The sequence below is a fragment of the Pelobates fuscus genome, chromosome 10 (assembly GCF_036172605.1).
Source record: "Pelobates fuscus isolate aPelFus1 chromosome 10, aPelFus1.pri, whole genome shotgun sequence".
Taxonomy (NCBI): Eukaryota; Metazoa; Chordata; class Amphibia; order Anura; family Pelobatidae; genus Pelobates; species Pelobates fuscus.
Window position 1 is genome coordinate 10,948,143 of NC_086326.1, and position 7,500 is coordinate 10,955,642.

Below are 7,500 nucleotides of genomic sequence, written 5' to 3' on the forward strand. Positions count from 1 at the left end.
AGAACTGTTGACTTCAACTTACCTGGCACTGGTAAGTTGAGAATAAAGACTGAATGATTGAAATCTGTATAAAGTGCAATGGGGAAAATTGCTCCATAAGAACTGTTGACTTCAACTTGGGAATGTAAAGATTTCTTAAAGCCAGTGAAAAATTAAAACTCATCAGAAATGTAATCAATCAAAGCACAATATAATCACTGTTTCTAAATTATAGCTAAGTCACATGTGCAGTTTAAGAATAAAAACTAGCATTGTCACACGATGCGCTAGCTGGGACTCGAACCCAGGTCACAAGAATGGGAATCTTGCATGATACCCCTACACTACTAGCACAAGCTGCATAGGTGTACTCTAACTGTCAAGATGCACTCTTTGAGCATTGCTCTAACATGTTCTGTTGTAAAAATATTACATTTCTTTCAAGCATTTATGCATACCTAGAAATGCTTCATTTCTTAACCATGGGTATGGATCAGGCCAACATAAATCATTTGGTATCAATGCCTAGATGATGCATTATTCTTCTGACTATTATAAAGTGATTAGTTTCCTATTTTAAATGGAAAAGGATGGATCATTCCTGGTCAGAATCGTTAATCCCCAATGAAGAGCATCACATTAAGACAATGTTAGTCTAGGGCCCAGAGAATGACTTCAAAGAAGGATACATGCCGTAGAGTTTAACAACCAGCGAATAATGACACCCCAAAAGAACAGAATCCAGAAAATAATCTTTGAAATGTCATCATCAGAAGCATTCAGACTTAAAGATAATGATCAATTCTAAACACCTGCTATGAAGCCATAATGAGCAAATGACTTTATAGAAGGTGTCATACTGCACCTGGCACTGGTAAGTTGAGAATAAAGACTGAATGATTGAAATCTGTATTAAGGATAGATAAAAGTGCAATGGGGAAAATTGCTCCATAAGAACTGTTGACTTCAACTTACCTGGCACTGGTAAGTTGAGAATAAAGACTGAATGATTGAAATCTGTATAAAGTGCAATGGGGAAAATTGCTCCATAAGAACTGTTGACTTCAACTTGGGAATGTAAAGATTTCTTAAAGCCAGTGAAAAAATAAAACTCATCAGAAATGTAATCAATCAAAGCACAATATAATCACTGTTTCTAAATTATAGCTAAGTCACATGTGCAGTTTAAGAATAAAAACTAGCATTGTCACACAATGCGCTAGCTGGGACTCGAACCCAGGTCGCAAGAATGGGAATCTTGCATGATACCCCTACACTACTAGCGCAAGCTGCATGGGTGTCCTCTAACTGTCAAGATGCACTCTTTGAGCATTGCTCTAACATGTTCTCTTGTAAAAATATACTACACACCATTCTGGAATAAATTCATAATAGTCATGTGGTAAAAGGGTGAAAACCTTAATTCTCCACCTTAATGTTTACCTTATCATTTGGGTTCAATGCCTAGACGATGAATTCTTCTGCCCATTAAAACGTGATCATTTTCCTATTTTCAATGTAAAAGGATGGAATTTTAAGAATGAAAAGCAAAAAATATGAAAAAGCTGTCAGAAGTGGGATTTGAACCCACGCCTCCATGTGGAGACCAGAACACCCAGGTTGTGGAAGAAGTTGATCTTGAGTCTGGCGCCTTAGACCGCTCGGCCATCCTGACACTGTGTGTAGCATGTTTGGCAGGAAAAGTCTGCTACTTGTGCAAAGTCTACATTTTCCTTACAATTGCCCACTTTTATTGAAATTGAGTGAGAGGTGATATTCTACCGTTATCGAAGATCTGAGATCCAGGGGTTCTTCCAGTTGGTGGAGTCATGTAGGGGTTCCATGGTGTAATGGTTAGCACTCTGGACTTTGAATCCAGTGATCCGAGTTCAAATCTCGGTGGGACCTATGTGCTTCTTTTAAAAATTTCACATCAAGAGAAAGCTACATTCAACAAAACATTCTTTCTTAAAATCTAATTTAAGCATATATAATCTGCCAAATTGGAGTCAGCCCTCTCGACATTAGATACCAATGGACATCTCTGGCATCTGCTAGGTTTCATTTCTTTCAAGCATTTATGCATACCTAGAAATGCTTCATTTCTTAACCATGGGTATGGATCAGGCCAACATAAATCATTTGGTATCAATGCCTAGATGATGCATTATTCTTCTGACTATTATAAAGTGATTAGTTTCCTATTTTAAATGGAAAAGGATGGATCATTCCTGGTCAGAATCGTTAATCCCCAATGAAGAGCATCACATTAAGACAATGTTAGTCTAGGGCCCAGAGAATGACTTCAAAGAAGGATACATGCCGTAGAGTTTAACAACCAGCGAATAATGACACCCCAAAAGAACAGAATCCAGAAAATAATCTTTGAAATGTCATCATCAGAAGCATTCAGACTTAAAGATAATGATCAATTCTAAACACCTGCTATGAAGCCATAATGAGCAAATGACTTTATAGAAGGTGTCATACTGCACCTGGCACTGGTAAGTTGAGAATAAAGACTGAATGATTGAAATCTGTATTAAGGATAGATAAAAGTGCAATGGGGAAAATTGCTCCATAAGAACTGTTGACTTCAACTTACCTGGCACTGGTAAGTTGAGAATAAAGACTGAATGATTGAAATCTGTATAAAGTGCAATGGGGAAAATTGCTCCATAAGAACTGTTGACTTCAACTTGGGAATGTAAAGATTTCTTAAAGCCAGTGAAAAATTAAAACTCATCAGAAATGTAATCAATCAAAGCACAATATAATCACTGTTTCTAAATTATAGCTAAGTCACATGTGCAGTTTAAGAATAAAAACTAGCATTGTCACACGATGCGCTAGCTGGGACTCGAACCCAGGTCACAAGAATGGGAATCTTGCATGATACCCCTACACTACTAGCACAAGCTGCATAGGTGTACTCTAACTGTCAAGATGCACTCTTTGAGCATTGCTCTAACATGTTCTGTTGTAAAAATATTACATTTCTTTCAAGCATTTATGCATACCTAGAAATGCTTCATTTCTTAACCATGGGTATGGATCAGGCCAACATAAATCATTTGGTATCAATGCCTAGATGATGCATTATTCTTCTGACTATTATAAAGTGATTAGTTTCCTATTTTAAATGGAAAAGGATGGATCATTCCTGGTCAGAATCGTTAATCCCCAATGAAGAGCATCACATTAAGACAATGTTAGTCTAGGGCCCAGAGAATGACTTCAAAGAAGGATACATGCCGTAGAGTTTAACAACCAGCGAATAATGACACCCCAAAAGAACAGAATCCAGAAAATAATCTTTGAAATGTCATCATCAGAAGCATTCAGACTTAAAGATAATGATCAATTCTAAACACCTGCTATGAAGCCATAATGAGCAAATGACTTTATAGAAGGTGTCATACTGCACCTGGCACTGGTAAGTTGAGAATAAAGACTGAATGATTGAAATCTGTATTAAGGATAGATAAAAGTGCAATGGGGAAAATTGCTCCATAAGAACTGTTGACTTCAACTTACCTGGCACTGGTAAGTTGAGAATAAAGACTGAATGATTGAAATCTGTATAAAGTGCAATGGGGTAAATTGCTCCATAAGAACTGTTGACTTCAACTTGGGAATGTAAAGATTTCTTAAAGCCAGTGAAAAAATAAAACTCATCAGAAATGTAATCAATCAAAGCACAATATAATCACTGTTTCTAAATTATAGCTAAGTCACATGTGCAGTTTAAGAATAAAAACTAGCATTGTCACACAATGCGCTAGCTGGGACTCGAACCCAGGTCGCAAGAATGGGAATCTTGCATGATACCCCTACACTACTAGCGCAAGCTGCATGGGTGTCCTCTAACTGTCAAGATGCACTCTTTGAGCATTGCTCTAACATGTTCTCTTGTAAAAATATACTACACACCATTCTGGAATAAATTCATAATAGTCATGTGGTAAAAGGGTGAAAACCTTAATTCTCCACCTTAATGTTTACCTTATCATTTGGGTTCAATGCCTAGACGATGAATTCTTCTGCCCATTAAAACGTGATCATTTTCCTATTTTCAATGTAAAAGGATGGAATTTTAAGAATGAAAAGCAAAAAATATGAAAAAGCTGTCAGAAGTGGGATTTGAACCCACGCCTCCATGTGGAGACCAGAACACCCAGGTTGTGGAAGAAGTTGATCTTGAGTCTGGCGCCTTAGACCGCTCGGCCATCCTGACACTGTGTGTAGCATGTTTGGCAGGAAAAGTCTGCTACTTGTGCAAAGTCTACATTTTCCTTACAATTGCCCACTTTTATTGAAATTGAGTGAGAGGTGATATTCTACCGTTATCGAAGATCTGAGATCCAGGGGTTCTTCCAGTTGGTGGAGTCATGTAGGGGTTCCATGGTGTAATGGTTAGCACTCTGGACTTTGAATCCAGTGATCCGAGTTCAAATCTCGGTGGGACCTATGTGCTTCTTTTAAAAATTTCACATCAAGAGAAAGCTACATTCAACAAAACATTCTTTCTTAAAATCTAATTTAAGCATATATAATCTGCCAAATTGGAGTCAGCCCTCTCGACATTAGATACCAATGGACATCTCTGGCATCTGCTAGGTTTCATTTCTTTCAAGCATTTATGCATACCTAGAAATGCTTCATTTCTTAACCATGGGTATGGATCAGGCCAACATAAATCATTTGGTATCAATGCCTAGATGATGCATTATTCTTCTGACTATTATAAAGTGATTAGTTTCCTATTTTAAATGGAAAAGGATGGATCATTCCTGGTCAGAATCGTTAATCCCCAATGAAGAGCATCACATTAAGACAATGTTAGTCTAGGGCCCAGAGAATGACTTCAAAGAAGGATACATGCCGTAGAGTTTAACAACCAGCGAATAATGACACCCCAAAAGAACAGAATCCAGAAAATAATCTTTGAAATGTCATCATCAGAAGCATTCAGACTTAAAGATAATGATCAATTCTAAACACCTGCTATGAAGCCATAATGAGCAAATGACTTTATAGAAGGTGTCATACTGCACCTGGCACTGGTAAGTTGAGAATAAAGACTGAATGATTGAAATCTGTATTAAGGATAGATAAAAGTGCAATGGGGAAAATTGCTCCATAAGAACTGTTGACTTCAACTTACCTGGCACTGGTAAGTTGAGAATAAAGACTGAATGATTGAAATCTGTATAAAGTGCAATGGGGAAAATTGTTCCATAAGAACTGTTGACTTCAACTTGGGAATGTAAAGATTTCTTAAAGCCAGTGAAAAAATAAAACTCATCAGAAATGTAATCAATCAAAGCACAATATAATCACTCTTTCTAAATTATAGCTAAGTCACATGTGCAGTTTAAGAATAAAAACTAGCATTGTCACACAATGCGCTAGCTGGGACTCGAACCCAGGTCGCAAGAATGGGAATCTTGCATGATACCCCTACACTACTAGCGCAAGCTGCATGGGTGTACTCTAACTGTCAAGATGCACTCTTTGAGCATTGCTCTAACATGTTCTGTTGTAAAAATATACTACACACCATTCGGGAATAAATTCATAATAGTCATGTGGTAAAAGGGTGAAAACCTTAATTCTCCACCTTAATGTTTACCTTATCATTTGGGTTCAATGCCTAGACGATGAATTCTTCTGCCCATTAAAACGTGATCATTTTCCTATTTTCAATGTAAAAGGATGGAATTTTAAGAATGAAAAGCAAAAAATATGAAAAAGCTGTCAGAAGTGGGATTTGAACCCACGCCTCCATGTGGAGACCAGAACACCCAGGTTGTGGAAGAAGTTGATCTTGAGTCTGGCGCCTTAGACCGCTCGGCCATCCTGACACTGTGTGTAGCATGTTTGGCAGGAAAAGTCTGCTACTTGTGCAAAGTCTACATTTTCCTTACAATTGCCCACTTTTATTGAAATTGAGTGAGAGGTGATATTCTACCGTTATCGAAGATCTGAGATCCAGGGGTTCTTCCAGTTGGTGGAGTCATGTAGGGGTTCCATGGTGTAATGGTTAGCACTCTGGACTTTGAATCCAGTGATCCGAGTTCAAATCTCGGTGGGACCTATGTGCTTCTTTTAAAAATTTCACATCAAGAGAAAGCTACATTCAACAAAACATTCTTTCTTAAAATCTAATTTAAGCATATATAATCTGCCAAATTGGAGTCAGCCCTCTCGACATTAGATACCAATGGACATCTCTGGCATCTGCTAGGTTTCATTTCTTTCAAGCATTTATGCATACCTAGAAATGCTTCATTTCTTAACCATGGGTATGGATCAGGCCAACATAAATCATTTGGTATCAATGCCTAGATGATGCATTATTCTTCTGACTATTATAAAGTGATTAGTTTCCTATTTTAAATGGAAAAGGATGGATCATTCCTGGTCAGAATCGTTAATCCCCAATGAAGAGCATCACATTAAGACAATGTTAGTCTAGGGCACAGAGAATGACTTCAAGGAAGGATACATGCCGTAGAGTTTAACAACCAGCGAATAATGACACCCCAAAAGAACAGAATCCAGAAAATAATCTTTGAAATGTCATCATCAGAAGCATTCAGACTTAAAGATAATGATCAATTCTAAACACCTGCTATGAAGCCATAATGAGCAAATGACTTTATAGAAGGTGTCATACTGCACCTGGCACTGGTAAGTTGAGAATAAAGACTGAATGATTTAAATCTGTATTAAGGATAGATAAAAGTGCAATGGGGAAAATTGCTCCATAAGAACTGTTGACTTCAACTTGGGAATGTAAAGATTTCTTAAAGCCAGTGAAAAAATAAAACTCATCAGAAATGTAATCAATCAAAGCACAATATAATCACTGTTTCTAAATTATAGCTAAGTCACATGTGCAGTTTAAGAATAAAAACTAGCATTGTCACACAATGCGCTAGCTGGGACTCGAACCCAGGTCGCAAGAATGGGAATCTTGCATGATACCCCTACACTACTAGCACAAGCTGCATGAGTGTCCTCTAACTGTCAAGATGCACTCTTTGAGCATTGCTCTAACATGTTCTGTTGTAAAAATATACTACACACCATTCGGGAATAAATTCATAATAGTCATGTGGTAAAAGGGTGAAAACCTTAATTCTCCACCTTAATGTTTACCTTATCATTTGGGTTCAATGCCTAGACGATGAATTCTTCTGCCCATTAAAACGTGATCATTTTCCTATTTTCAATGTAAAAGGATGGAATTTTAAGAATGAAAAGCAAAAAATATGAAAAAGCTGTTAGAAGTGGGATTTGAACCCACGCCTCCATGTGGAGACCAGAACACCCAGGTTGTGGAAGAAGTTGATCTTGAGTCTGGCGCCTTAGACCGCTCAGCCATCCTGACACTGTGTGTAGCATGTTTGGCAGGAAAAGTCTGCTACTTGTGCAAAGTCTACATTTTCCTTACAATTGCCCACTTTTATTGAAATTGAGTGAGAGGTGATATTCTACCGTTATCGAAGATCT

The 7,500-nt window shown here is 37.6% G+C and overlaps 13 non-coding genes across 13 annotated transcripts; 3 read left to right on the top strand and 10 right to left on the bottom strand.

Moving 5' to 3' along the window:
* Window positions 1–262: 262 nt before the first annotated feature.
* On the bottom strand, window positions 263–333 carry TRNAG-CCC (transfer RNA glycine (anticodon CCC)). The gene has a single exon. It is a non-coding gene; the product is annotated as a tRNA-Gly (tRNA).
* An 861-nt stretch (window positions 334–1,194) lies between these two features.
* TRNAG-CCC (transfer RNA glycine (anticodon CCC)) lies at window positions 1,195–1,265 on the bottom strand. The gene has a single exon. It is a non-coding gene; the product is annotated as a tRNA-Gly (tRNA).
* Window positions 1,266–1,545: 280 nt separating this feature from the next.
* TRNAL-CAA (transfer RNA leucine (anticodon CAA)) lies at window positions 1,546–1,654 on the bottom strand. The gene is made up of 2 exons: window positions 1,617–1,654; window positions 1,546–1,591 (listed from the first exon to the last, which is right to left on the bottom strand). It is a non-coding gene; the product is annotated as a tRNA-Leu (tRNA).
* Window positions 1,655–1,815: 161 nt separating this feature from the next.
* TRNAQ-UUG (transfer RNA glutamine (anticodon UUG)) lies at window positions 1,816–1,887 on the top strand. Its single transcript has one exon. It is a non-coding gene; the product is annotated as a tRNA-Gln (tRNA).
* A 937-nt stretch (window positions 1,888–2,824) lies between these two features.
* Window positions 2,825–2,895, bottom strand: TRNAG-CCC (transfer RNA glycine (anticodon CCC)). The gene has a single exon. It is a non-coding gene; the product is annotated as a tRNA-Gly (tRNA).
* Window positions 2,896–3,756: 861 nt separating this feature from the next.
* TRNAG-CCC (transfer RNA glycine (anticodon CCC)) lies at window positions 3,757–3,827 on the bottom strand. Its single transcript has one exon. It is a non-coding gene; the product is annotated as a tRNA-Gly (tRNA).
* Window positions 3,828–4,107: 280 nt separating this feature from the next.
* TRNAL-CAA (transfer RNA leucine (anticodon CAA)) lies at window positions 4,108–4,216 on the bottom strand. The gene is made up of 2 exons: window positions 4,179–4,216; window positions 4,108–4,153 (listed from the first exon to the last, which is right to left on the bottom strand). It is a non-coding gene; the product is annotated as a tRNA-Leu (tRNA).
* Window positions 4,217–4,377: 161 nt separating this feature from the next.
* Window positions 4,378–4,449, top strand: TRNAQ-UUG (transfer RNA glutamine (anticodon UUG)). The gene has a single exon. It is a non-coding gene; the product is annotated as a tRNA-Gln (tRNA).
* A 937-nt stretch (window positions 4,450–5,386) lies between these two features.
* Window positions 5,387–5,457, bottom strand: TRNAG-CCC (transfer RNA glycine (anticodon CCC)). Its single transcript has one exon. It is a non-coding gene; the product is annotated as a tRNA-Gly (tRNA).
* A 280-nt stretch (window positions 5,458–5,737) lies between these two features.
* Window positions 5,738–5,846, bottom strand: TRNAL-CAA (transfer RNA leucine (anticodon CAA)). The gene is made up of 2 exons: window positions 5,809–5,846; window positions 5,738–5,783 (listed from the first exon to the last, which is right to left on the bottom strand). It is a non-coding gene; the product is annotated as a tRNA-Leu (tRNA).
* A 161-nt stretch (window positions 5,847–6,007) lies between these two features.
* Window positions 6,008–6,079, top strand: TRNAQ-UUG (transfer RNA glutamine (anticodon UUG)). The gene has a single exon. It is a non-coding gene; the product is annotated as a tRNA-Gln (tRNA).
* Window positions 6,080–6,918: 839 nt separating this feature from the next.
* TRNAG-CCC (transfer RNA glycine (anticodon CCC)) lies at window positions 6,919–6,989 on the bottom strand. The gene has a single exon. It is a non-coding gene; the product is annotated as a tRNA-Gly (tRNA).
* A 280-nt stretch (window positions 6,990–7,269) lies between these two features.
* TRNAL-CAA (transfer RNA leucine (anticodon CAA)) lies at window positions 7,270–7,378 on the bottom strand. The gene is made up of 2 exons: window positions 7,341–7,378; window positions 7,270–7,315 (listed from the first exon to the last, which is right to left on the bottom strand). It is a non-coding gene; the product is annotated as a tRNA-Leu (tRNA).
* Between the last annotated feature and the right edge of the window lie 122 nt (window positions 7,379–7,500).